The following is a 24319-nucleotide window of genomic DNA, read 5'->3' as shown; positions in this document are numbered from 1 at the left end:
ACTGCCTTGAAAAATGTCACTTCTGTTCTCTTTTCCCTATTGTATTTGTGTGATTCACCATGAATGTTCAGCAGTCTCAGGCATAGAACTTTGGTTGCAGCAGTGCAATTACAGAAAAAGCAATTTTATGGTGTATCTTGGGGGAAAAAAATAGCATTTTATTAAGAATATGGGCATGATTTTTATTGGATACCTCTATGATCTAACTGTAAGAACTATAAAAATCTTTTACCATTGTCTCTCAACTGCTATGTCAGAATTAACCAGCAGAAGTTAAATCTAATATGAGAATAATATCAAGTATAATTTTCAGTAGAACATTCACAAGCCCCAAAAATATATCCTTTACACCTTGAATATATTTAAACAGAACAAATACCTGAATCAGCAGATAAACTCTACTTTTTTTCTCTGGGTGAGCAACACCTTAAAAATAAAGATTCTTAAACATTTCATGTTAGAATGAGACTTCCACATCTATTCAACCCTCTAATTGCAAATACAAAACTAACACAATCCTGAATTACACCTTTAATATTTTTTGCCCAAATTCACCTTTCTATCTATTTTATTTTCTTTATGCAGTTACACATACAAGGGCTTCATAATAACTTCAAGGTCCTAAATCTATTGATGTTCTTACATTTTTACAGCTAGTTAATGGTCTCTGTTAAATAATTAATAAATGATTTCCTTGGAGAGTGTGTCAGTGGTTCCTAACAGCCTCTGGAGCCAGCAGTGAGTGAAGCCCTTTATCACACAGGGGGAATGTTATAACATCCTAAGGAGGAAAAGGAGAATAAAGATTGATGTACATATGGAGAGATACCAAGGTAGGCAAACACTTTCCTAGATTGTGATTTAATTCTAAGAGCCATTAAATGCTGAAAATTTAACTCAATCTCAGGAGAAAATTACAATTCAGATTATTACAGAAGCAATAAAATAGCTGAACTCTGGGGCTGTTCTTCACTGATATAAACTCTCACATGACAACTAACTGGCCTGTGGGAATTAATGCCAACAGGCCCAGACTTGTGCCTTTGGTTTTCTCACACTACTTGATCTTCCCATTTTTATTTTTGCTCTTAAGAAGGTTTAAATTCTATTAACACTGCAGCCTTTCAGCATTCTCTCAATATGTTCAATTTTTCCCTCAAAATATTAATAGACTAACTCTCATTACAAACTCCAAAAACCCCCAAGGCAAGCAAAGCCAAACCAATAGCAAAAAAATACAGAATCAAAGACCCTAAATGTGATATATCAGTTAAACAGTGTTTAATATTAGTATAAAATTAGATCACTTATTCATACATTGCCTTGCGACACATTACCATCATCCTGTCTGTAAAGATCTTCAGCATATTAGAGATTTTAGGTCCTTCCTGACAAAGAACCACCTTCTATTTTAGAAACGCTCACTATAAGGAGAAGAAAGTCATGTTGAGAGCTTTTCTGCTTTGGCAGATTGGTTGGAGGCAAATTATTTAAGCACAAAGGAACAAAAAAATTTGGATTCTTAGGAAAACACTCCCTTATACATCCACCTCTGAGTCAATGAAGTGTTATCTCTGCTGCTTTTTACATTACAGGGACACAGGGAATTTAAAGTGCAGCACTACAGTCACTCTGAGAAATTCTCCATGCCCAAAGATATGAGGATTTCAGATACCCTTTTACACAAATATTTTGAGATTGGGCCTCTCACATTTACAGATCACTTCAGTGCCTCATTAGACAACAGCAGAAAATAAAAGCATGACATCTGTAAATAATGAATCATGATTCAGGAAAAAAGGTTGAATCTGGATACAAGAAGAAATAGAGTTGAGGAGGGTATAGAAACTTCTATTCTTTAGTATTTATTAGTTGCAACCACAACTTCAGCACAAATGACTGATGGCTGATGAGTGAATATTTGTGTTCCAACAAGCTTCAGAATTCAAAAGTGGGTTTTTTTCCTTCTCTTCGTTTCCTTTTCACAGAAACCCCACTGATACTCTAACCAGGCATATTGGACATGAAAAATTAGCATAAGTTTAGCACATCTCAATTATTTACTTCACTATCTATACTCCCCCTCACATTACTAGGAGCAGATCAGAACATCTACCAATTTCCCTTTAACACAGGCCTCAGAATTGATATTTTTACTACAAATAACAGCTTCAAAAGCAGCCTCCCAACATCATCCTTCCAGGCTCAGCGGTGTTGTGTTTGGTTTGTTTAATGCTACCTTTCAAAACTCAATTAGAACTATTCCAGATTTTCACTTGTCATTACTGCAAATTGAGCGAGTTTTCAATTGTTGAGTCCTTCAAAGAACAGGTTTTTGTGCACTTTCCTGGAAGTGTCAGGAATTAATGAACTCATACTGGATCACATGTGTTATTATGCTAAGTTCCTAGAGAGGCAGGCAACAAAATACATCATCTTCCTTGAAAGATAGTACCAAACAATTGTTTGGGATAAAAACCAGTGGTCCAACACTTAAAGTCTCTTGTCTGAAGCCCAAACTCTTAACAATTGTGCCAGTTCCCTATTTTAGCCCCATAATGGCCAATATTTTGCTTAGGATTTGCAATGTTCTAGCAAAGACTGGCACAATAGAGGAACTGGAAAGGAAGGGAAGGCTCTCATTAGTAAACAATTCTTTAATTGCTTTTATTCCAGCCTTTGGAACATGCACTTTTCCACCCAGAAATGGCATCTTTATCTTCCCTCTGCTGAAGGACTCATGAAAATTTACTTCTTCTGTTAATCTTGGGTGTTTGGGGATAAAGATATTAGATGCAGTATACAGAACCATATAAAGTAATAGCGAGAATTTCACAGAGATCTCTTTTTTTCCAAGAGAAGCAGCATGACATCAGGTAATTACATATGAAATCCTCATATTGACCAAGACAATTTGGATCCCACAGAAAATAGGATCACCCAGAGAAAATGAGATCTCTTAATGCACCACCTAACCAGTGACAGTCACCTTTTTTTGTACTCCTATTGAGAAATCTTTTATTTTGTTATTTTCACCAAAACATTTATAATCCTTCATAGCCAAATTCATTTATAGTTATTCAAGCAGAGAGAGAAGTCAGTGAACTTGAGCATCCCACCTCAAGTCACTGCCCTTTGGTCTGTATTGATCAGGAACTGCATCACCTTTAGTTTTCTTAGTCCTGGAGATGAGGAGAAGAGTTTAGGATTAACAATTCAGAACTTTTAAGGCCTCTTATGAGAAGTGATTTAATGGACTGACCTTTTTGGAGACATTCATGACAGAATGATGAGAAAGAAAACAGCTCAGAAATTTCTTTGTGAGCATAGGGCTTCCACAAGTTTTGTGAAATACTGGTATCACTGATATTGACTTAAATACTGAAATTGAACTTGTTTTCACTCCTCAAAAAGTGAATACCACCAGCAAAATTATACGCAAAACACACAAGCTACATGTAAAAGAAAAGTGATTAAATATGCAAAGAGGTGTTGACTCAGTTCTCCTGGAACACTTATAAACAGAGTGAAAACCTGTTCTTTGACTGTGTTTTACTGCTCTGTTCCTTCCTGGGAAGCTCTTCAGAGAATCCCCAAGTCACCTCTTCTCTTTTCATAGTTTTTTCTTTAAATTTCCCTTTACATTTGATGGGAAATCCTAAATTCCTCACCAAGGTTTTGTGAGATTCTTCTCTTCTACATCCTGGAAAGTTTTAGCCTCTTGAAGTTTCTTTATCTAAACTTCCCCCCTTTTAGAGGTACCAAATAACTTCTTTGATTACCAAAAATTGCACTATCATGTATGTATTGCATAGATAGTACACAATTACACCTACCCACACTGCAGGGCTGAAGACAAAAAGCACAAGCAAGCAGCTGGCAATAGAGAGACACAAACACTTCTCTAAGTAATAATTTTATCCATTTTCTCTCTGTTTTAAAGTAAGACACACATGAGGAGCCAATATTGTAGTAAAATCTTCATACTTGTTATTGCAGTGGGTTCTCAGGACTGTTATTTGAAAGTCAGCTGCTGAAATCTGCTACTGAGAGCTGTCATCTGCTGCCTGCCTACAAGCTGCCAATAGATTTTCATTCCTATTGCCATGGAAACAGAGGTTGGCATGACTTGGAAGGAAAAAGAAGTATTTTAGACAGGCAGAGTTTTCAAACTTTGACCCAAGATGGAATTCACCTTCATTACCCATAAAGGTCAGACTAAAAGGGTCAGGCAGAGATACTGCCTGGCATTGTCCCTTCTTTGTCTGATCTCCCAGCTGTCAAAACTGTGAGCCTGGCCAGATTAAGTCACGGGTACCTTCTCTCCAAAGCAGCTGCAATCAGGAGTGGGAAAGGAGGATGAAAATCTGGGATTTGTCTTACCTGGAAGCAGGACAGAGCTGCCAAACATGCCAAGTGTGGGAATCAGCAAAGGATTTGACAAGAATCACAATCACTTCAGGCCCTGCCTGAGCAATCCCATCCCAGAAAACACTTTAATCTGTAGGAGCTGCATTTCTCCTTGCAAGTTCAGAAATGCTTTCTTCTATCAGCTAAAGAAGCCCTCTCCATGTCTGTTTAATAGAATAATCATGGAATAGGAGTCAAAACTTACCCAGCTTTAAGGTGGAACAACTCCTGTCACAGATTTAGTAGCCATTCCCTGAGTCTGCCTGGTATTGAAAGGTTCATGCAGGTGTTTAGCTGTTTTTATTACACCTGACAGTGGCCAACTAAAAATGGAGCTTTAAGTATTTGCAAGTTTCCTTTGACCCCTTTTTTCTCCCTGATCCTTTGTCTTCATTTGTCACCAGGTGTCATTATCTGTGGAACTTATCCCAACTCTTCCATTTTTCTCTCAAGTATCATTCATGGTTTTGAGCAAGCATTTCACTTTCAGGCTTAGCACAAGGAAACCCACAGTTTAATAAACCATTGGAACACACTGTTGATCTCAGTTTAGTTAGCTGGTGTATTTATGGTCAGTTTATTAATTTTTTTTAATGAGGCATTGCTATTGCCTGCTTGGACCTTTCGTCCATTACAGCTCCTGTCTGATGCACATTTTTTCCCCCATTTCTTAACTTTTTGTTTGACCTTTTCTTTGCTTCCTTTTACTTGAAGAGCACTAGGAGGGACCTGCTGGTGTTTCTCCTTGATCAGTGAAGTGCCCCCTGTGCCACCCTTTAAATCACACTGTGTAAGCCAGAGACTTAAGCACCTTGAAGCTTCTGCAAGACAATTCTTCTTCAGACAGTACCTCATCTCCTGAGATCATACAGAGGAAATAGATTCTGTGGGCTGCATTGTGCCTGCACAACTTCCAAAATAATGGCCCTCAACCCAGACTGGCAGATAAATTGGAAAATGAATAAGGAAATACACCTGGACACATATGTCCCTACACCCCTGTCAGATTCCTGTTCTAAAGAATTCAAAGGCTAAAGTGACAGATATTCTGGTTTAACATGATCAACAAGGTGGAGCAGCAATCAGGGTTAACAAAGGCGACAAAGTTAACAGCTATAATTTCAGGGGTTCAATAGCAGCTTCTCATAAAAGTAAAGTAGACATCTCTTTACCCTCCATACTCCCTATCCTTTATGACATTTTTAAAAGAAGTTTGCTCTGGCCTATATCACAACTGGATAAAACCTCACAGTACAGAACATAACAATTTGGTCTACATTTGGGGTTTGGCATTAAAAACTTCAGAATTATATTTCCATTTTTCTAGTTATGTATGGAAAGAGTAGCAGTGGATTTCTTGAAATGCACAACAACAAATTATTAAATAATCATGTAATGATTACCACAGGAGAAAAAAGAAACATCACATGGCTCAAAAGGAAGTGCAAGAGCTGACAAGTGTCACTCCCCAACCAGCCCACAGGACTTGGGGAAACAATTAGATCCTGCTGACCTGCAGATGCTCACCTTCCTTCACAGTTTGTTCCAAAGGAAGCCTGAAAAGCCCCGCAATGAAACAGCTCTGATCTGCTCCCGTGACCAGGGGAAGCATCTCCAGGGGATTGTAGGCACTCTGCGAGGACAAGATTAAGCAAGGGAGGTCAGGAATAATGAAGGTGGAGAGAGCAAACAGAGGCAAAGACAGAAGTGACATTCAGAGAATTAAGAGATGGAAGAACAGGTAAGCAGAGGTGAGGAAAGATTTGGTGTTTTCTTGCCCATGGAATCAATTGTGTTTCAAAAAATGTCAACATGTCACTCAAAAGAGGGATCTAGGACACAAAGAGAAAAACTTTAAAGAAAAAAGAGGATTTGAAAAACCCCTACACAAACATCCCTGATAAACTACAGGCTAAAATTTTGTATTTAATCAGCTCCTGCAGTGGGTGAGACCCACAGCCACTGGCCCTTGCACTTCCATCACATTATTTCCTTGCAGTGGTTGTGAGGGATTCCTAAATCTTGCCTTCCCTCCCAGGTTCAATAAGCCATGTTTAAGGCTATTTATTTCAGTCACTAATCTCATTTCTTTACCAGTACTACTCTCATTTGAAATGCTAAGCTTTAGCCACATGCAGTTTTCAGTTCCTCAAGTTGCTACATTTTTTTACTTGAACACTTAAAGATTCTCTCAAAGTTTAGGTCTTTTAAAGAAAAAAAGTTAATTCCCATATTTTTTTAATGGTTAAGTCAATTATCAAGACAATTTTATTATAGTTATATGATAAAACAGACTTGACACAATAGCAGAGAAGACATGCACAGAACAGGCAGGGAGCAAAGAACAATTCGCTGCTCCTGACTGAATTAAGTTTCAAAACCAAAGGATCCCAGCTCAGAAACCTACTGAACAAAAACAAAGGTCGACTGAAACATCTGTCAGACATACCTAGCAAAGTCAACGCCTCATTTTCCAAAAAGTGCTATTCTGAAACTCTGGACTCCTCTTCTGAAGAGTTCTGGTTGTACTTAAGAATCTGTAGCTGAAGAAAACACAGAAACTGCTGTGAAAAAACAGTGTGCACACAGGGCAAAGAGACAGGAATTTTTCTGGGCCTATCTCCCAAAACAGTAAGTGTTGGCTAAGTTTTGCAGTTAAGTGGGATTTTGTTTCTTCCCAGTGGTTTCAAAACTTGTCAGGACCACTGTAAAACCTGTGGTTTCTCACAGGCTCATGAAGCCAGGCAGCAGACACAACCTTCCCCTCTCTGAGCCTAGCACTAGAAAACAATGCTCCCATGGTTCTGTCTGTCTATTGCTCTCTAAGCTTGAAAAACCAATTAAAGAAGTGACAGTGAGAGAGAGGAGGCATCTTTGGCAAGGGTTTCCCCAGTCACTTTGGCCTGTCACAGACCTGCAGGGAGAACACTCAGGTATCCCCCCAGATCTCAACAGTTATTTATATTCTGTGCTTCTGCACAAAATATGAACTGATTTCATTATTTGGAGCACCAGCTACCCCACAGAATTTCACTCCTGAGCAGCACTACATGGAGAAAACTTCTCCCAAAGACTTTTCAGAAAATCACTTTGCCAGCATAGCCACACCACACTTTGTGTGTAGAAACTGCTCAAGAAGGAATGATTTTTGCTCCTTGGAGAAGTCCACACATGGAGCTGCTGCTTGACAAAGCCCAGTGCAGCAGCATGTTTTTCTCTGGTGAGCACCTCTTGGAATGCCAGTGACAGCTCTCCCATCAGTGCTTTGTCTCAAAAGAAACATGTAGCAAAACTTGACATATGTTCAGATATATTTTGGCACAACTGAAAGCAAGACAGAATTCTCCATTTATAAGAAAATGGAATTATTTTCTCAGGAGGTATAATTTAAAATAAATAAGCCAATTTTACTCTATAGAGGGCTTCAAACTAAATGGACTTGAGCAGAGTGGCATTTTGAAGAAGTACAGAACAACAAAAATACCTCCCCATTGATGAATTTTGAAGCAGCATTAGTAAGAGTGAAGGCCAGGCTGATCCCAAATGTGTTGTAAAAAGGTAATTAAAATACTTCCTATTTTTTCATATTTTTCTATTGATCCTTGGTCTGCAAAACCATGCTAGTTCTAGTATGCATTTTTAACTCAAAAAAGTGAAAATTTTGTGATGAAGAAGTAATAGTTTTTAAAGTATTAGGCAATAATTTCTATGGAACATTTATCAGACCAAAGAGTGCTTTTTCTACCTATTAGAGAGTATAAAAATCAGTGTTTTCCAACATACTGCAGAAACTTGGTAAGAGAATGTAAAACATTGCCATTCTCCAAGTTAGTCTATTGGCAACCAGGCAAATAAATGTTGGAAAGACGCATCCATTAGCACTTTAAAGCACCCAGAACAAGAGAAGTTAAGGCAAAATCTATGATATTAGACAGAAAATATTATCTTGCCAATGCTTTTACACAGAATTTTAATTGGCTGCCTAGTGAGTGCAAATTACCATTTGTGATTTGTTGCCACTACTACAATGTTTCATTACAGCAGCTTTGGAAAAAAAAGCCACGAAACAGATCTGCTTAATTTTCTATATTCCAGTGCAGGAGTTCTATGACAAACAGTAATTGGTGTATCAAAGAGGTCTAGCTCATTCTCAGTGTTCTACATTCATGCTGATATGCCACAATTGGGAAGGCAATTGTTTTCCAATACTGCACTGAAAAAGAACAGATAAAGACCTCATGCTGATTTTTCACTTGCAGAGGTGGGAGAAGTGAGAGGAAAAAGTTTTAAATCTTTCACTCTGATGCTGGAGATGACACTTTTTTCCTTCTTTAATGTGCACCTCATGGTCACACCCCAGCCAGCAAGTGAGGACTACAGAAATCTTGTTCCTTTCCCCCTGCCTTGGTGGGATAGGGTAGAGAATCAAGGAAAAAAAGTAAAATGCATGGATTGCAGATAATTGAGTCCAATAATTGAAAAAAAAAGTAAGGTACGCTAATAAAATTGTAACAATTATTATAATGAAAGAGGGAGGAAAAAGCTGAGGGAAACAAGCGATGCACAGCAAAATTGTTCACCATGCACTGAGCAATGCCCAGTCCAGCCCTGAGTAACAATCAGCTCCTCACAGAAAACTTCTCCAAGTTTATGCACAAACTTTCTGGGGTATGGAATATCTCTTTGACCTGTTTGGATCACTTGTCCTGGCCATGCACCCTCCCAGCTTTTTGTGCACTGGCACAGCATGAGACATCGAAATGTCCTGAACACTGGGTGAGCATTACCCAGCAACAACCCAAACATTGCTGTGTTACCTTTATTCTCATACTAAACCCAAAACACAGCACTGCACCAGCTGCTAAGAAGAACATAAACTCTATTCCAGATGAAACCAAGACAAGGCAGCTTCACAGGAGAAACACTGGGGAGATATAGATAGGAATTTGAGCACACAGACATTGCTGTAAAAATAGCTTGTTAAACTATAGATCCCTGTAAATTGAGAGGATAGCTTGATTATATTTTTTTCAGCCTTATGCTAACTGCCCTTTCAATCAAGCCTCCTCCCTTCCTGTTTATCATTCACAGTGGCTTTATTCCCTCCTTGCACCTCTTCTTGTATTTTTCCTCAGCCCTCACACTCTCCCTTTACCCTACCATGTCTCACTCCATTTTCACACCACCATCCCCTAGAGCTGGCTAGGGAAAACAGAAAATAGGCTGACTTTCTACAAAAAGTTGACTGTGCTTTGCCTCGCTACATGAATCCCAAAACTTCAGCTTGGTTTCACAGATAAATATCCCCTTTTGCAAAAAGCTGACTTCTCCAAACTTGTATAAAGCCCTGTGGCCAGGGGTCTAGTTCTTGGTTCCTCTTCAGGACCACTGTGCTGACCACGCTAATTGTTCTTGGTATCCACAGCAGCAACTCAACAAGGGATCTGAAACACATCTGCCAGACACTGTAGTAGATCCAACACAACTTGAAAGGGTCAGAACTCTACAAATTCTATCCCAAAGGGAGCCTGGACTGACTAAGCAGATTATACTGCAACAGTCTAAGGAAAAGGTTCTTCCAGTACACACACATACACCCACAGATGCTCTGACATCACACATCTTCATTTTCATCTCAAAAATCCATAAAGGAGAGAAATTATGATGTCACCCAACAAAAAGGTGCTCTTTTCTTAGGAATGATGAGCTCCCAAATTGAATGGTATTGAAGAAAATCTATCTGAAAACAAAGCATCTTTTCTTCTAGCAGAAGACAAAAGCTCTGCAATTTGCCTAGGGCACTTTAAAGCATTCCTTTTTTAAAGGATTCATTAACTTCAACCTTGTTATCACTCCATCTCCCTCTGTTCATCACCGGCCATCATTAAGTTCTTTTAAACTCTAAAGGTTAATTACAACATAATTGTTCCCCTTACAGTGACTGATCCATAGATATACAAGTTTTCCCCTTTTAAGTAACAAATAAAGAAATGGAACTGAACTATTCTTATTTAGAATCTGTTCTGAAAGAGGTTTCTTAAATATTAATAAACAATTTCTATGCCAATAAAACCCAGCCAGCAGATATATCATTTGCATAAACCAGTGGGGTGCCTTAAAAGGGGGGTTTAAAGGAATTGTGGGGAGGGAGATAAAACTATCCTTGTGGTCCATATTTTTCACATCAGACGCAAAATACAGCAGTAACTGTCAAAGTGCAGCTGCAGCAGCTGAGCAGTTTATGGAATTTCTAAGTAGGATTAGCAATGGGTTTCAACTTTGCTACTCACACAAGCATGCACAGCTTTCATCTGAAGGGAATTACCATTTTGTTGATCTGTATATCAGTCAGACATGGAAAAGCGCAAGTAAGTCATAACAGAAGCAGAAAAACATCTCACACAGATTTCATCAGGATCCCAGACTTTAGGTTTTGTTCTTTGGCTTTAGATTTACTTTCCTAACAAAACAGATGACAGATTCAGATGTGGCAGATCAGCATTACAAAATCTTAGACCACTTTTTGGTGACAGGCAAAACCTTACACATAGCTTGAAATGCTAATTTATACAATTCTAATGTGCTGTCATTTTTTATTATATTTGTGGTTTATTTTCATTCTAAGCCCCACATTAAATTAGACTGTTAGTCTAAACAGAGGGCATGAGATAGGGGACTAGAAGGGGCTGATGGACAAAATCCTGTTTAATATAACAGAGCACTAGTCATGCTTCTTTAAAGCCCAATATATATATTTTTGATGATGTAAAATCAAATAATCATATCAAGACAGAGGTGGAGATTCAATGACAGTGCAGACATGTTGTCAAAAACTCCATCTGTGGGAAAAAAATTACAGAGGGCAAGTGAAGCAATGAGAGTAAAATATCACTGATAAATTAGTGGCAGGCAGTATAAGGAGCTCCTGTGTTTAGGTGCTTTAATTTCAGTTGCCTTTAGAGAGGCAGCAGTTGGTGGCAGATGTGACTAAAGTGTCAATAATAATCACCATTTTAGAGCTAGGTGTTCCACCTGCAGCAGGGGAGAGAGAAAAGTCTGGCAATGAGAAAGAAACAGGCAATGGGAAAGGGAAGTTATGAATGTGAAATATAGATTGCTGCAGCAGGCTGAAAAAAGAAATAAAGGTCACAGTATAAAGAAAATGAACTACTAGACAGAAAATAGACATCACAATGCAGAGCAAAATGCTGTGAAAGGCATGGGAGAGTACAACACAGATAATGGTTGTTGAACCCATGCCTCAAAGAAGAGGAATAAAGAAGCTCTTAGACAAGTGAATAGAGAAAAGTAGAGAGAGGTTTTGAGAGAAAAAGAGTTATCAGCGAGTATTTTGACATTTGGTAAATCTGAGTTAGTTTAGATTCATTGGTACCAATTTCACAGCATGAAATTTGTTAGACTTTCAAAACCTGAAAATCTGATTTTAGATAAAGGACATTTCCAAATACTTATGTCCTGAATTACAGATTGTAACATACCCCTTAATTACATTAGAACATTTGTTGTGCTGGCAATATTCAGGGCTAAACACTTCAGAAGAGGACATCTCAAGCTCTAAAAGCCTGTACAGTCCAAGAAAAAAGGTAATCCAACAAAAAAAAAATTAAAAAAAATTTTTTTCTACTAGTCACTTTTCTAATTCAGGTCAAATTTTGAGTTTCAAAGGTAGATTTTGGTCTTCCTTTCTAAAATATTAAAGGAGGAGGCTTGTCCTTGCAATTCCTGATATTAAGAGATAAAGTTTGCTTGCATAAAAGAGGTGAGTATTTAGATTCAAGTTTCTAGCAGAAACCACATCAAATCTGTGTGCACACCATACTTTTTGAAAGGTGCTCAAAAGTCTCACTAATGTTACAGAAGATAGGATAAAATCCAGATGAAAGCATTGCACTTGGGACAAAAAAAATAAAAATCACTCAGTTATATGAAAAGAAACAATTGGAAGATATTATTCTCACTCTCTTTTGAAGAGCCTTGAGCTTATAATCATTTTCTCATTCACATCTGAGATAGGAACATCTTTGGAGCAGCCATTGCCTTTTGTTTGAGCAGCGAGCTGCACCCTAAACAAGGTTTATGCTCACCAGCTTCATGTTACAAACATTTGGGTTTATTCACGTACTACCTGTTGGCCTTTATGAAGTTGACTTTGTTCTTAAATCAATGCCACATATTTAATGTTCTAATGAATATAAACATGCATGTTTTTCTCTTGAACTCTTTACAGAATAAGCATGAAGTTTACTTCTACAAAAGTCAGGCATTAGAATTCTGTGTTGCAGTGCCAAACTGATCATAATGTTGGATTAAATTAATAAACAAATAATCTTGTTGGCAGAACTCTCAAGAATCTTGGTAAACACTTTGACTGAGTATCTATTAAAACTACTGAGTGTTTACAGTATTTTTCTATTATGGTAACATGTGTCAAGCATAAAAAAAATATTGATTGTTTATCTCCCATGTCAGTCTGCTTCATTCTGCAACTTTCATCTTATGTTTACCCTCCCAAAAATGAAAATATAAAGTAAGAGGAGCAGAGAAATTTAACACTAATTGGTAGCAAAACCAGCATCATCATTTAAATCACACCATGTCATTACACTTTGTTATGATGAACTACTGGGGTTCATTTAGCTTGTGAATCACTTGGACCTTTCACTTCAGATGAAGCAGTGACAAAGCCAGAGCTCATGCAATCAGATAGTAATACATAAAATTAAGCAGTCACCAGCTGCTCCACCAGAATTAATGGAAATGTGGAGTACAGATTTCTTCTTGAGCAAAATGAGATTAGACACTTGGGAATATGTTTAATCTCACTAGGACAAGGTGGTGCAGTTACAGGTGTACAGTGGAAAAATCATAGGAAAACCCAACAGGTACTTAGAACAAGCCTGGATATACCCAATTTTTCAACAGAATTCATTTCCTCCATCACCAGGTTTTACAAGCCATTCCTACATTAACTGCAATATCCTGCAGGTTTCCTGCTGGAGCTGTAAAGACTTCTCTTCACAAAGGAGAAAAAACCCATCCAAACGCCTGTTCGAACTCCCTGCAAAGCATCACACCTTACCTAGGAAAAAAAAAGCCAACTAACAAACATGGCTGAAATGTTGATGCCTGGTTACAAATAAAGCTCAGAAAGCAATGACTTGAGAAAGCTAGTTAAACATCCTTTGAGAAGACAATTATTCAAAACTCCCTATTAAATAAACCAACAACTCCCACCGACCTTTTGCTCCACCATTTAATTTGGAGCGGCTGAAAACAAGCAAAGAGTAGAGTTTGCAGTGTTTAGCACAAAATTTGATTAAGGTACCATGCAAAGGAACGGCTTTTTCAAAAGCATTAACAAATGACTACAGCTGCTTCACCAGAGCTTACTCATTACAGCAAATGATTTTGCAGCACTTTCTTTAGTGCCACACAGATGTCCCATCCACCATGAGAGGGCATGCACATTGTGGTTTTTAAATGCCCTGGAAAGGAAGCCAGCCCAAGAAGAATGTGTTAGCGGCCTAGCTACAAATGATACCCCATGGGTCCAAAAAACTCCATTCTGTAATACTGCTGGCCCAGTGAAGTCAGTTCAGTGACCATTTCACTCTTTTTAGCACAGTTATGTGGAATTCTGCGATGACATCTCAAAACCATAAGTGGCTACAAATATTGGTGAAACCCTCAGCAGGTTCTGAGAACTACTAATGACATACAAAAGCAAGCTTCCAGTCTTGAAAAAGGGTAGGCCAGAGAATTATGCCCAATAATACCTGACAATTAGGCTGAACTATTCTATTGGCATTTCCCCCAGACAAAAGAATGAACAATGAATCTGAGTCCATGTTCTCAGAAGGCTAATTTATTATTTTATTATACTATATTATATTAAAGAATATTATACTATAGAATCCAGAAAGGATACTTACAGAGTGGTAAAAAGATAATAATGAAAACTCATTACTCTTTCCAGAGTCCCAACACAGCTTGGCAATGATTGGCCAACGAGTGAAAATGACTCACACCAGGAACCAATCAAACAGTCACCTGTGGATAAACAATGTCCAAACACATTCCACACATGAGCAAAACAGAGGACAAGCAAATGAGATAAGGATTGTTTTCTTTTTGTCTGAGGCTTCTCAGCCTCCCAGGGGAAAAATCCTGGGTGAAGGGATTTTTCAGAGACTGTGAATGCCACATACCCCCACTACTGATCCTGTGTTGCTTAAGAGCAGAAGCACAAAACCTTGCAGTGGAAGGATAAAAGAACTTCTTAATGAAAGCTTTCAGGTGCACAAACATGGCTCTGCACTCATGTGATAAAGAATTACTACAATTTCTATAAAGTTAACTATTATACCTTGCAGACACATGCAATAAGAGACCAGTTAACCCAGCATCCTACTCTTGTTTCAGTCCCTTGGAGTTGATCCAGAGCTTTCTTTGCCCCTTTTGTTGTTGTCTCAAGTTCTGGTAGAAGAAAGTCAGAAATTGTCTTCTTCAGGATAAAACTACACAGAATTTCAAGAACAGATCACTGAGAATTTGCTAAACTGTGAGAGAGGGCACAAAATGTACTAGAAGCTACACACATTTATATATTGAAAACCCAGGGCTACAAAGATATGAAAAAGATAAAAAGCTGTAAAAAACTTTAGGTGTGGCTTGGAACCTGGCCCTCACTGCACATCCACAGGAAGATAAAGTCTTTTTTTCCCTCCCAATCTTCCCCTCTTTTCTTACCCACATACGCTGACAACTTCAGACACAGTGCATGCTTACTTCCAGTTCCATTTCTTGTTGCTCAGAAGACTGCTCTATCAGGGCTCTAATCAGTATAATCAAGAACACACTTGTTACTTTCTAAGCACATACTGCAGTTGCCATTGTGGGGATAACAAATGGAAAAAAGGAACAGTAAACCCCTCTGCTAGTTTTCAGTATTCATCCACTTCACTGCAGTGTTTTTAGCTTGATGCTTACTATTATTCACTTATTCCAGAGCTGAGATCTGTCAAAGCTTTCAGGAACCATGGGTGAAAAATTCCACCAAGACCTTCAGCTGGGGACAGCAACAAGGACGACTCAGCCTCTTTTGCAAAACACCTCTCAGGACAAGCACAATGCACTTGTAACAATTCGAGTGAGACTGTTCTGCAGCAACTTCCTTTTTTATTGTGTGAAAAATCATTGTGTGCGCCCTTCAAAAAGGCCTCAAAGATTCAATTCACCACAATAATCTTATTCACAATGTACCCATTCTTCTTTTCCATTTACATTTGAAAGTACTGCTCCTGGACTCCACCACAGAATGGTATCCACAAGATTAAGCACTTCTGTCCATTGAAAAGATACCTTTGAAAAAGTAAAAACTTTGGTTCTAATTGAAGAGAACTTAATTTCTTCAATATGCTCTGCTATCTACCTTTATAAACTCTGTTCCAACAGCCCTGATTAGGTATTTCTTAATCTAGTTTTTCTTTACTGAGTGATTACAAGAAAACTGACTCAGAAAATACATCCTATAGGGAAAAAAACCCCACATTTAGGCTTGGGATTAAGCTGTACAACAACTGGGGATTTAAAAAGAATGACAAAACCATTATGTTTCAAGACAAAAGAATGATGTATGGAAGTTGGCTAAATCAATAAATAATTGTAAAGTATACATCCAGTCCTAGAGGTGATCCAATAATTGAAACCTGCTGATGGTCACCTGAATCCTGTTTAGGAGGGTCAGCTCATAATTCAACTGACTTTTGCACTTCTCATTGATTTTATTTAGCAGTAGATTTGTGGTTCAGAGAAGACTATTCATTCTTCAGCACTGGTTCAGAGTCAATGAAAGCAATCACGCTTGATTAAATATGTTTGTATGTAATCTTTAAAAGCGTGCAAAAAACAATCTTTTTTGACTATATACTAATAAAACCGGGCACAATAAAAAATGCTGGGTTTATTTTCCTCTTTAAGTTCACAATATTCATAGGAATGCTGTATTATTGGCATCATTTAAAAAAAAGTCAGTGGATAATCTTCTTCTTTGAATATTAGTTATCAGACTCAGAGGCAATTAGAGCAGCAGGAGATTAAGGTAAAAAAAGACACAAAATCTCAAGAAACTAGAGAAGTTGTCTCAATTATAGAGTCACACACATCAGCAAACTAAAACAGCTATTTTTGCAGTTTGTCATGCTGCTTCCCCAATGCAGAGAAATATCTTCCCTCCTTTATTTTGTGAACTTTGACAATTCCATTTTATATTATATGGACTGAAGGGAGAAAATCTACTTTTAACACAGAGGAGACACTTCCGAGTTCTTAAATTGTAAGAAATTCTGCAATTTATAGGGAAGCTTTGCTCTAAGTCAACTTTTAACTAAACTGGCACCTTTTGTGAGCGAATCTGGAAAAGACAATGTCATCTCATGCACTAAAATGATCATATATTAATATAACTTGCTTATTTATTCACCTGAATGAATTCTCATAGAGCTGCTTTAAGAGCACTCCAAGAATGGCATCTCTTTCAGCCTCTCTTGTCTGAACCAACAACTCTAACAACAAAGAAAAAATCTAGTCCTAGGCCTACAGAAAAGCAGCTTCCTAATTATTATAGAGAGCAGATTATGAAATCTTGTCCCATATCCTGGCTAGAAGCTGTTGAACAGGTTAAAAATTTTAAAAAGTCAGACCCCAGGTCTTTAATTCTCAAGTAAGCAGAACATAGAAAAATTAAATCCCTGTTTCTCTTGCATAGAGCAGATGTAACACAACTTCCCTTTGTGCCAGCTGGGAGGTGCCCTTTGACTCCTGCCTAACACAGAATGCAGGATTCCTATTGGCAAAATTGCACTCTAACAGGTAAATTGCAGAGGACAGTTCAGAATTGTGCTTATCTGGAAAAAAAATTAGAGAGAGCAAAAACACTATAAGCAAACCTTATCATGTTGCAGGCCTGCTGCCAAACCTCTGAGCTCTGCAAATATGAGAGGTTTGAGGCATTAATGTAGAAAACACAAATGTTCACTACCCTCCATATCATTTGCAGGATGTGTTGCATCTGTGTAATCAAAACCTGTGTTTCAATATGCCATTTTCTATGAACATGATTACTTTATTAAACTACACTGCAAGTTACACAAACTGGGTTAAAACCCTAGGATTGCTTGCTTCAGGACATTCAGGTCAAATTGTGTCACACTAATTGCTGGGAATTATAAGTGACATTACAGCTGTATCTGTACAAACAGCATGATTTGCTCCAAACCCCAAAGAGGTGCTTCAGAATGCCCATAAATGAAGGCCCTTAATTCACATAAAACTTAATTTCAGTGCTCAGAAATTAACATCCTCTGGGCTATCATACCATGCAGCTGTCAAAATACCCAGATCCCAATCCTGAGCTAGGGAGCCTTTAGACCATGCTGTTCCACATGAAAAATCAATCCTACAACTAAGGCAGTGACCTTCTGGCTCCTCAAAACAATTTTCATTTCCACCTTGCCCAGTCTGTACCTGAGGCAGAGATGTGGCACTTTCAGAGAGTTTCATTTCACACCAAGTGAAGAGCTGCTTTGAACAGTGCTTCAGAATAATCTCTTATTTTTTTTTTTTGAAGGAGTGTTATTTTAAAGTAATTCTTACATTTATGGCCTCTTATACTTTTGAAAGCATTTGGAAAAACCAGTGAAGAGACTTACCAGCTATTTAGATTAAAAGGACAGAAGAATGGGATTGTCAGCTAGAAAATGCCCTGACATCTGTGCTTGTTTGATGAAACCCAAGACACCAAGCTTGGATGCAAACCTGTAGTAGATGATTTCCTACTAAGACAAGAGCTTTAGCTTAGCTCTTTAAAGGTACATAAAGTTGTACCTTTAAAAGAATGGGAGACTTCAGCATGAAGTACTCCTTATGAGGATGGAAAATACAATACAATCTTTTGCTTCAGTATTGTGCCCTCTAAGAAAACTCATGCAATTGTCCAATTTCTGCACCAGACAGGGTTCATTTCTTTGGTGTCCACACTGACCAAGTAAAACTAACAAACAAACCCCCTTCAGCTGCACCTCACACCTGCACAGATCACAAACATGGCCTAAATTCCATTATTAAATCAAAAATTAATCTTGGACTGCCAGCTAATGCCCCAGAAATAATTGCTGCCTCTCAAAGTACTGTATAACATTAACCTTGATCATACATTTAAGGTCAAAGATTCTTTTACTTGTCACTACACACTAATTCTGACAAAGTCCAGTGTATTGCTGTCCCTCAGTACTGCTAATCCCACAGTCACCTCTAGGAGACTTGCTATTTCAAACTGCTGTAGAGAAAAAAAATTGTTGTTACATCTAGTTATAGTCACAGGTGGAAAAACAATCGGCCATGCTTTTGCATAAGCTTATTTTCATAAGGATAAAAAAACCCTTTAAAAACATAATGGGAAAAACCATACATGCTTATACCACCACATGTTCCTAACAACACATCTTACATGACCAGCATACCAAACGGCAGACAAAATGCAACCTATAAAATTGCTTTTAAGAACACAAAACACTGCTGTTCCTACTGTTATTTACTACTATGATTCATGTTCTTGAAAGCACTAGGGAACAATTAGACACTTCATATTGTTAATCCTAAAGACTTGATGTGGAAGCTCTAATTAATGTTTTCAAGTAGCAAACCTGCATGTAGACAGCCTCCCTTCTGGTTTACCTGCAAGTTTCTGACAGAGTTGACAGAATATATCAGTGATCATTTGCTACATAAACTATTTTAATTGCTTAGTGGAATAACTTTCAGGTTGCACTACACTTGCCTTGATATATAATGACCATCCAGGCTGTTTTCTCTTACTGTGCATTTCCAAAAGTACAATGCTCAAAGTCAGAAAACAGAACAATTGTGTTCAAGTTCTACAGCACTTGAGGCAACTCAGACAGTAAAATAAGCAAAAGTATTACAATTACTAATCCTCTGAAACACTGAATAACAGATGAAGCTTGTTGCTTAGACCCAATCCTCCTACCAGCTTTGAGAGGTTTCCTCTATAGTGCTGTTGGTGTTGCAGGTGGGTTTGGCAAAGTGTGACCCAATTAAAATTATATGTGTTAGTTAAATTGTATTGCAAACATCTGCATCTGCAGTTTTCACCACACAGATTTCATTAGCACAGCAACAGCCTTGGAAATACAGCTGAAGCTAAAAGCTCTTCTAAATTTCCTGTGACCTTTGAATCCTTTCTTGTCATGCAGTCAAATATCAGCCTCAAAATTGTTCTCTTAACATAGTCCTGGAGATGCCATTGGCTACTGAGAAACACTGTTCATTCTGCAGTGAGATAACAACCAAATATTACAGGAAAAATATGTTTTATACAAATTAGAAGCTATTTGTTTCAATTGCCAGCTAAGAAGAAAAGATGATGATGTGTTAGATACTGCTGTGTTAATAGTCCTTGTTAAAGGACAATTTTACATACCCTGAGATGGGATGCAAATGAGATGGAATTTGACTTGAAATTCATGTTAAATGCTGTATTTAGCAGTTGTAACAAACTGCTAACCAAGACTCATCTACAGAATAAAGCATAGCGATTTTGAACAGTTCATTAAGATGGTAAAGAATTAATGCAGAGTTCAATAAAAATCTTTGAAATACACAAATAATGCAGATATGAAGCCTAACCTCATCCAGACAGATAATGAAAAATTACATATAAAACAAGATAAATGTAACAAATTTATATATACCCAGATACTGATCCCAGCATATTATCTGACTGGTGAAACAATGAACAATAATTATTACTTATACACTGTTATTTTGATTGCTACCCTAAAGTTACAAAAAAGAATCAGCTGGTTCATCTTTTAAAAAAACACTGGATAATTTAGCAATAACAATCAGAAGCCATGCTCCCAAGCCATGGCACACATTAGATGTAAATCTGTGACTCTTTTTAAAAATGCCAAGGCCAAAGGTGGCAGTGTTTGGAATAACTTTTGCAATTTGGTACCTGTGAAGCAGCAGCTTCTGGATAGAATATAATACATCACACATCACCGCAGCCTTGTTTGCTTGTGCTAAACAAAACAAATTCCTCAAATTATTTGTGTCTGTCAGCGCATTGCTGATTCACAGCTTCTCTAATTTCAGCTGTGTTTTGGCATTTTGCCCTGGATTTGCTTCAGACCTGTCATTTGTCTTTGCAAGGGAGTAATCGTTTCCTTGGCAAAGGATGTGACACTTATTGTGAGATACTAAGTAGCCAAGCAGTTGTTTCCTTTAACACGGAGGGAAAATACATTCTGAATAAAGAAGCCTTTAAACTAAATAGTGTAAGTGTCAGGGGCTTAAGATGTATATTCCATTTCACTGAGGGGTGATATTGCACCATTCATTTTCCACGGGTATGAAGTAGTCCAAGGAGTTGTTTATATTCCCACACTACAGTAATGAATGCTTGTAGGGATTTAATCTAAGATGACAGCAAGGCTGACAAGGACACTAAACAAAAGGAGAGGGACAAAAGACCCTGAAAATAAAATGGAGGGTTTAAAATAAAGGCTAGTGGTACATCTTAACTATGTCTGCCATAGAAGATAACCCAGTGTCCTGAATTCCTGAGAATATTCTCCTCCTACACCTGACAAGTCTTGCGGAGCGGAAATTGTGTTTACGCATGTCACAGACAAACCTGAGAGCTGCTGTAAACACTGAAGGCAACAAACCAAACAGTAATGGGGTATGATGGAATTATTAGGGGTAACAACTTAAAATGCAATCTCAGGCCTGGCTGTTACTTGTACTAACCTTATTCTCTGTTGTTAAACACATTTTGATGGGGTTCAGGCCCAGATCTGTGCATAAGTCTGATGGCTGCCAGTGAATAAATCACACTTGTCAGCTCAAGATCCAGCAAACAAAGCTATCACTCCTGAGAGTCACAGAAAAGGGAAGACTTGCAGAGAAATCTCAGAGGGGTGATAGGGAAAAGATGATTTTGCAATGTTATTTTGTGTAGCCTTTCTGGACTGAGTTCAGAAAATTGCTTTATCACTGAATAACCCAAAGCCTAGTGAGAGAGGCATCCAATATGGTCACACATAACACAAGGGGGTAAATAACCTGCAATATAGTTCCTGTTAAACAAGCACATTTTGGGATTCTGATGATATTGTAGAAAAACAAACGAGTTTCTTTTTAATGCTTTGCATGAGTCTGGAGTTTAGAGGGAGGAATAAACATATGAACACAGAAATGATAGGCTAAACCTCCGATTTTGAAAGCTACAAACCATTGCAAGTAGAAGAACTGCAAGTCAGTTTAAAATAGAAATAGCCAGCAGATTGTGTTGTCTGTACTCACACAAGGCTGCTTATTTCCAATGGCCACCAAAGAAAACTCCACTGTGATGCAGGGAAGAGATTGTTTGCAGAAGGATCTTGGCCTTGTCTGCGGCCTTCACCTACGCATGCCAAGAGAAAAAGGGTAATTAATTCTTCAGCATTCAGCTATAATTTATAATTCATTAGGATAAAAACAACAGGAGTATTAATTTAATTATTTGTAAATTTTCACCTTGCTAATAACAACAAAATTGAAATCAACAAGACATTTATATGTTTATTTACCCTTTTCCCTCTTTCTTGCCCCTTCCCCGTGGTAGCCTGAGGTACCCTGGGGCCTGTGGACCCTACTGAGACACTCAGGTGCTGTCATCTTATTGCCAAAGTAGTTCCATACCTTCTTGGTGATTTCTCAGGGGCTTCTCCTCACAGGACTAACTTCATCTTCCTCACAGCACAGCCACACACTGCAACTTTCTCCTCACCCACCTAAGCCACTCTTTTATAGCACCCTTCTTATTGGGCACAGCTGCAGCCTGTTAAGGGCAGGCCTGTTCCTAATCTTTGGTAATTAATATAGCTACAACTCCTCAGGTGTGAGATTGTCCTCTGCACTATTCTCTTACATTCCATCCCTCTACACTCAGGGATGTCTTTTTCAGAGATGCAGAACCCCTCATCAGCCCCCTGGGACTGCCAGGCCCTGTCCGTAGATGTCACAGCAGGCCTGGCGTCCCCAGGGAGCGTGCCCACCTTGGCAGGGCCTTGGGACAGCAGTCCCTCCTCTGCCTGGACCATCAGCAGCCATGGCAGGCAGCAGCTCCTCTGTCTAGGTAGCCTTGAAATGCCTGGAGACAGAGCAGGAGATCCACAGGGAGGTGGCATCAAGGCCATTTTGTCTCTGGGCTTTGTCCTAGAAAAACCATCCCTGCCCAGTGCTTGAGGTTTTAGCCTCTGGTACATGGTGCTCCTCAAAACACTCATTCCACCCTCCAAAACCTGGTTTTCCTCTCCTCCCCCAGTGTCTAGGGGATTTCAGGATAATTGTAGGCATTTTAAGTCAGGAGAGAGGGCTCACTCTGCTTTCAGGTTTCCCTCCACAATCAGCACATGGAGTGGCAAGGCTGATGCCTTGGAGTGGCTACCCAAACCAGAGGGTCGGCCAAACTGAGGGAACCAAAGTGGGTGTTTGTGGAAGGCCTTCAATAGGTTCACTTTGGGCAGTCCAAAGCCTCTGAGGGGCTACACCCAGGACACAGCCATGAGTTTTCCAGATAGATATAATTTTGGTTCATTTACATAGCAGGGGTTAATCCTCCAATTACAGTTTCAGGTAATGAAGTGATTTACTCCAAGTCTGCCCCCTAAATCACTGTTTGGGGCCTAACAGCCACAACTCAGGGCCTAAGACAGTCCTTGAGTTTTAGGCCCAGAGAGGAATTGTTTTCACTGAATAAAAAAGGAGAACAGTAGCTGGCAGGCCATGGAGTTTTAGAGTTACACAATGAAGCAGTAGAGGACCTGAAAAACAGAAAAGCTAAATCCTAAGGCATCCCTGGGATCCCTGTGCCAGCACACAGGCCCTACATGAACCCCAGGGCTTTTCTGGCTTTGTTTGCGGCTCCTGGATGAAGAAACACAGCCCTGATTCACCCATCCTGAGTAACCTGCGCTCACAGACTAAGTGTCAAGATGAAAAGAATCACACTTTAAATCATTTTGCAGCCACAGTGAGGAGGGTGAAACTACAGCTTAGCATTTGCTTCACCACTGATTACTCACTGTAAATATATTCAAGCAATTGTGTAGAGGGTAAATGACTTTTCTCAGGGGAGCCATAGAGCTGTGGAACAACTTCATAATGTGAGATAAACTTCTGACACACCAGTCATAGATGGGGTTTTGACATTTAAGCACTTCCCTGGCTTCTGGGTGTCATGTTAAATAGAACACCTTTTCTCTGGTGAAATAGACCTGTAAGGCAGAAATATGTTGCGCACTGTATAAACAGGGAGGATAAAGCCTTTCCCATTTTACTGCCTTGTAAAAAGGGAGAGATGCCCAGACTCCTATGGCACAGGCTGGGAAAAAAAATGCAGACATTTCATCCTTTTTTTGTGACTAGTTCATGCCTACTGGTACATGACATCTTACCAGTCTGATCTTTTAAAATACTTTACTTCATGTGGCTATACTGGTTCCTTTTCCACACAGTCCAATAAGAAGAGCAGCATCCAGATCGATGACAAAATTAATACTTGTTAGTAATCACTAATTGTTTATTTGGGTGCAGATCACTCTGTCCCTAGTAAATACATACAACACTGCCTAACACATGTTACAAGAATTCTGCGGACTTTTGGGCTTCCCATTCAGCATTGTGAAAGAATACACCGGGCAGAGCATTCAAATTCCTGCTTTGTGTATTGGGAGACATTTCAACCTTCCCTGTGTTAAACTGTCATTAGGGCCTGATCACCAAAATGAGCAATTTTTAAGGCTGTAGAAAAATACTGCGC

At 38.7% G+C, this 24319-nt stretch overlaps 1 long non-coding RNA gene across 1 annotated transcript; it reads right to left on the bottom strand.

Moving 5' to 3' along the window:
- Nucleotides 1–176: 176 nt before the first annotated feature.
- On the bottom strand, nucleotides 177–24041 carry LOC132069938 (uncharacterized). The gene is made up of 7 exons (XR_009417851.1): nucleotides 23955–24041; nucleotides 21820–21919; nucleotides 6860–6953; nucleotides 5938–6043; nucleotides 3120–3182; nucleotides 1338–1424; nucleotides 177–781 (listed from the first exon to the last, which is right to left on the bottom strand). It is a non-coding gene; the product is annotated as an uncharacterized LOC132069938 (long non-coding RNA).
- Nucleotides 24042–24319: the final 278 nt, after the last annotated feature.

This window comes from Ammospiza nelsoni, chromosome 2 (genome assembly GCF_027579445.1).
Source record: "Ammospiza nelsoni isolate bAmmNel1 chromosome 2, bAmmNel1.pri, whole genome shotgun sequence".
Classification (NCBI taxonomy): Eukaryota; Metazoa; Chordata; class Aves; order Passeriformes; family Passerellidae; genus Ammospiza; species Ammospiza nelsoni.
This window is presented reverse-complemented; position numbering and strand designations above follow the sequence as displayed.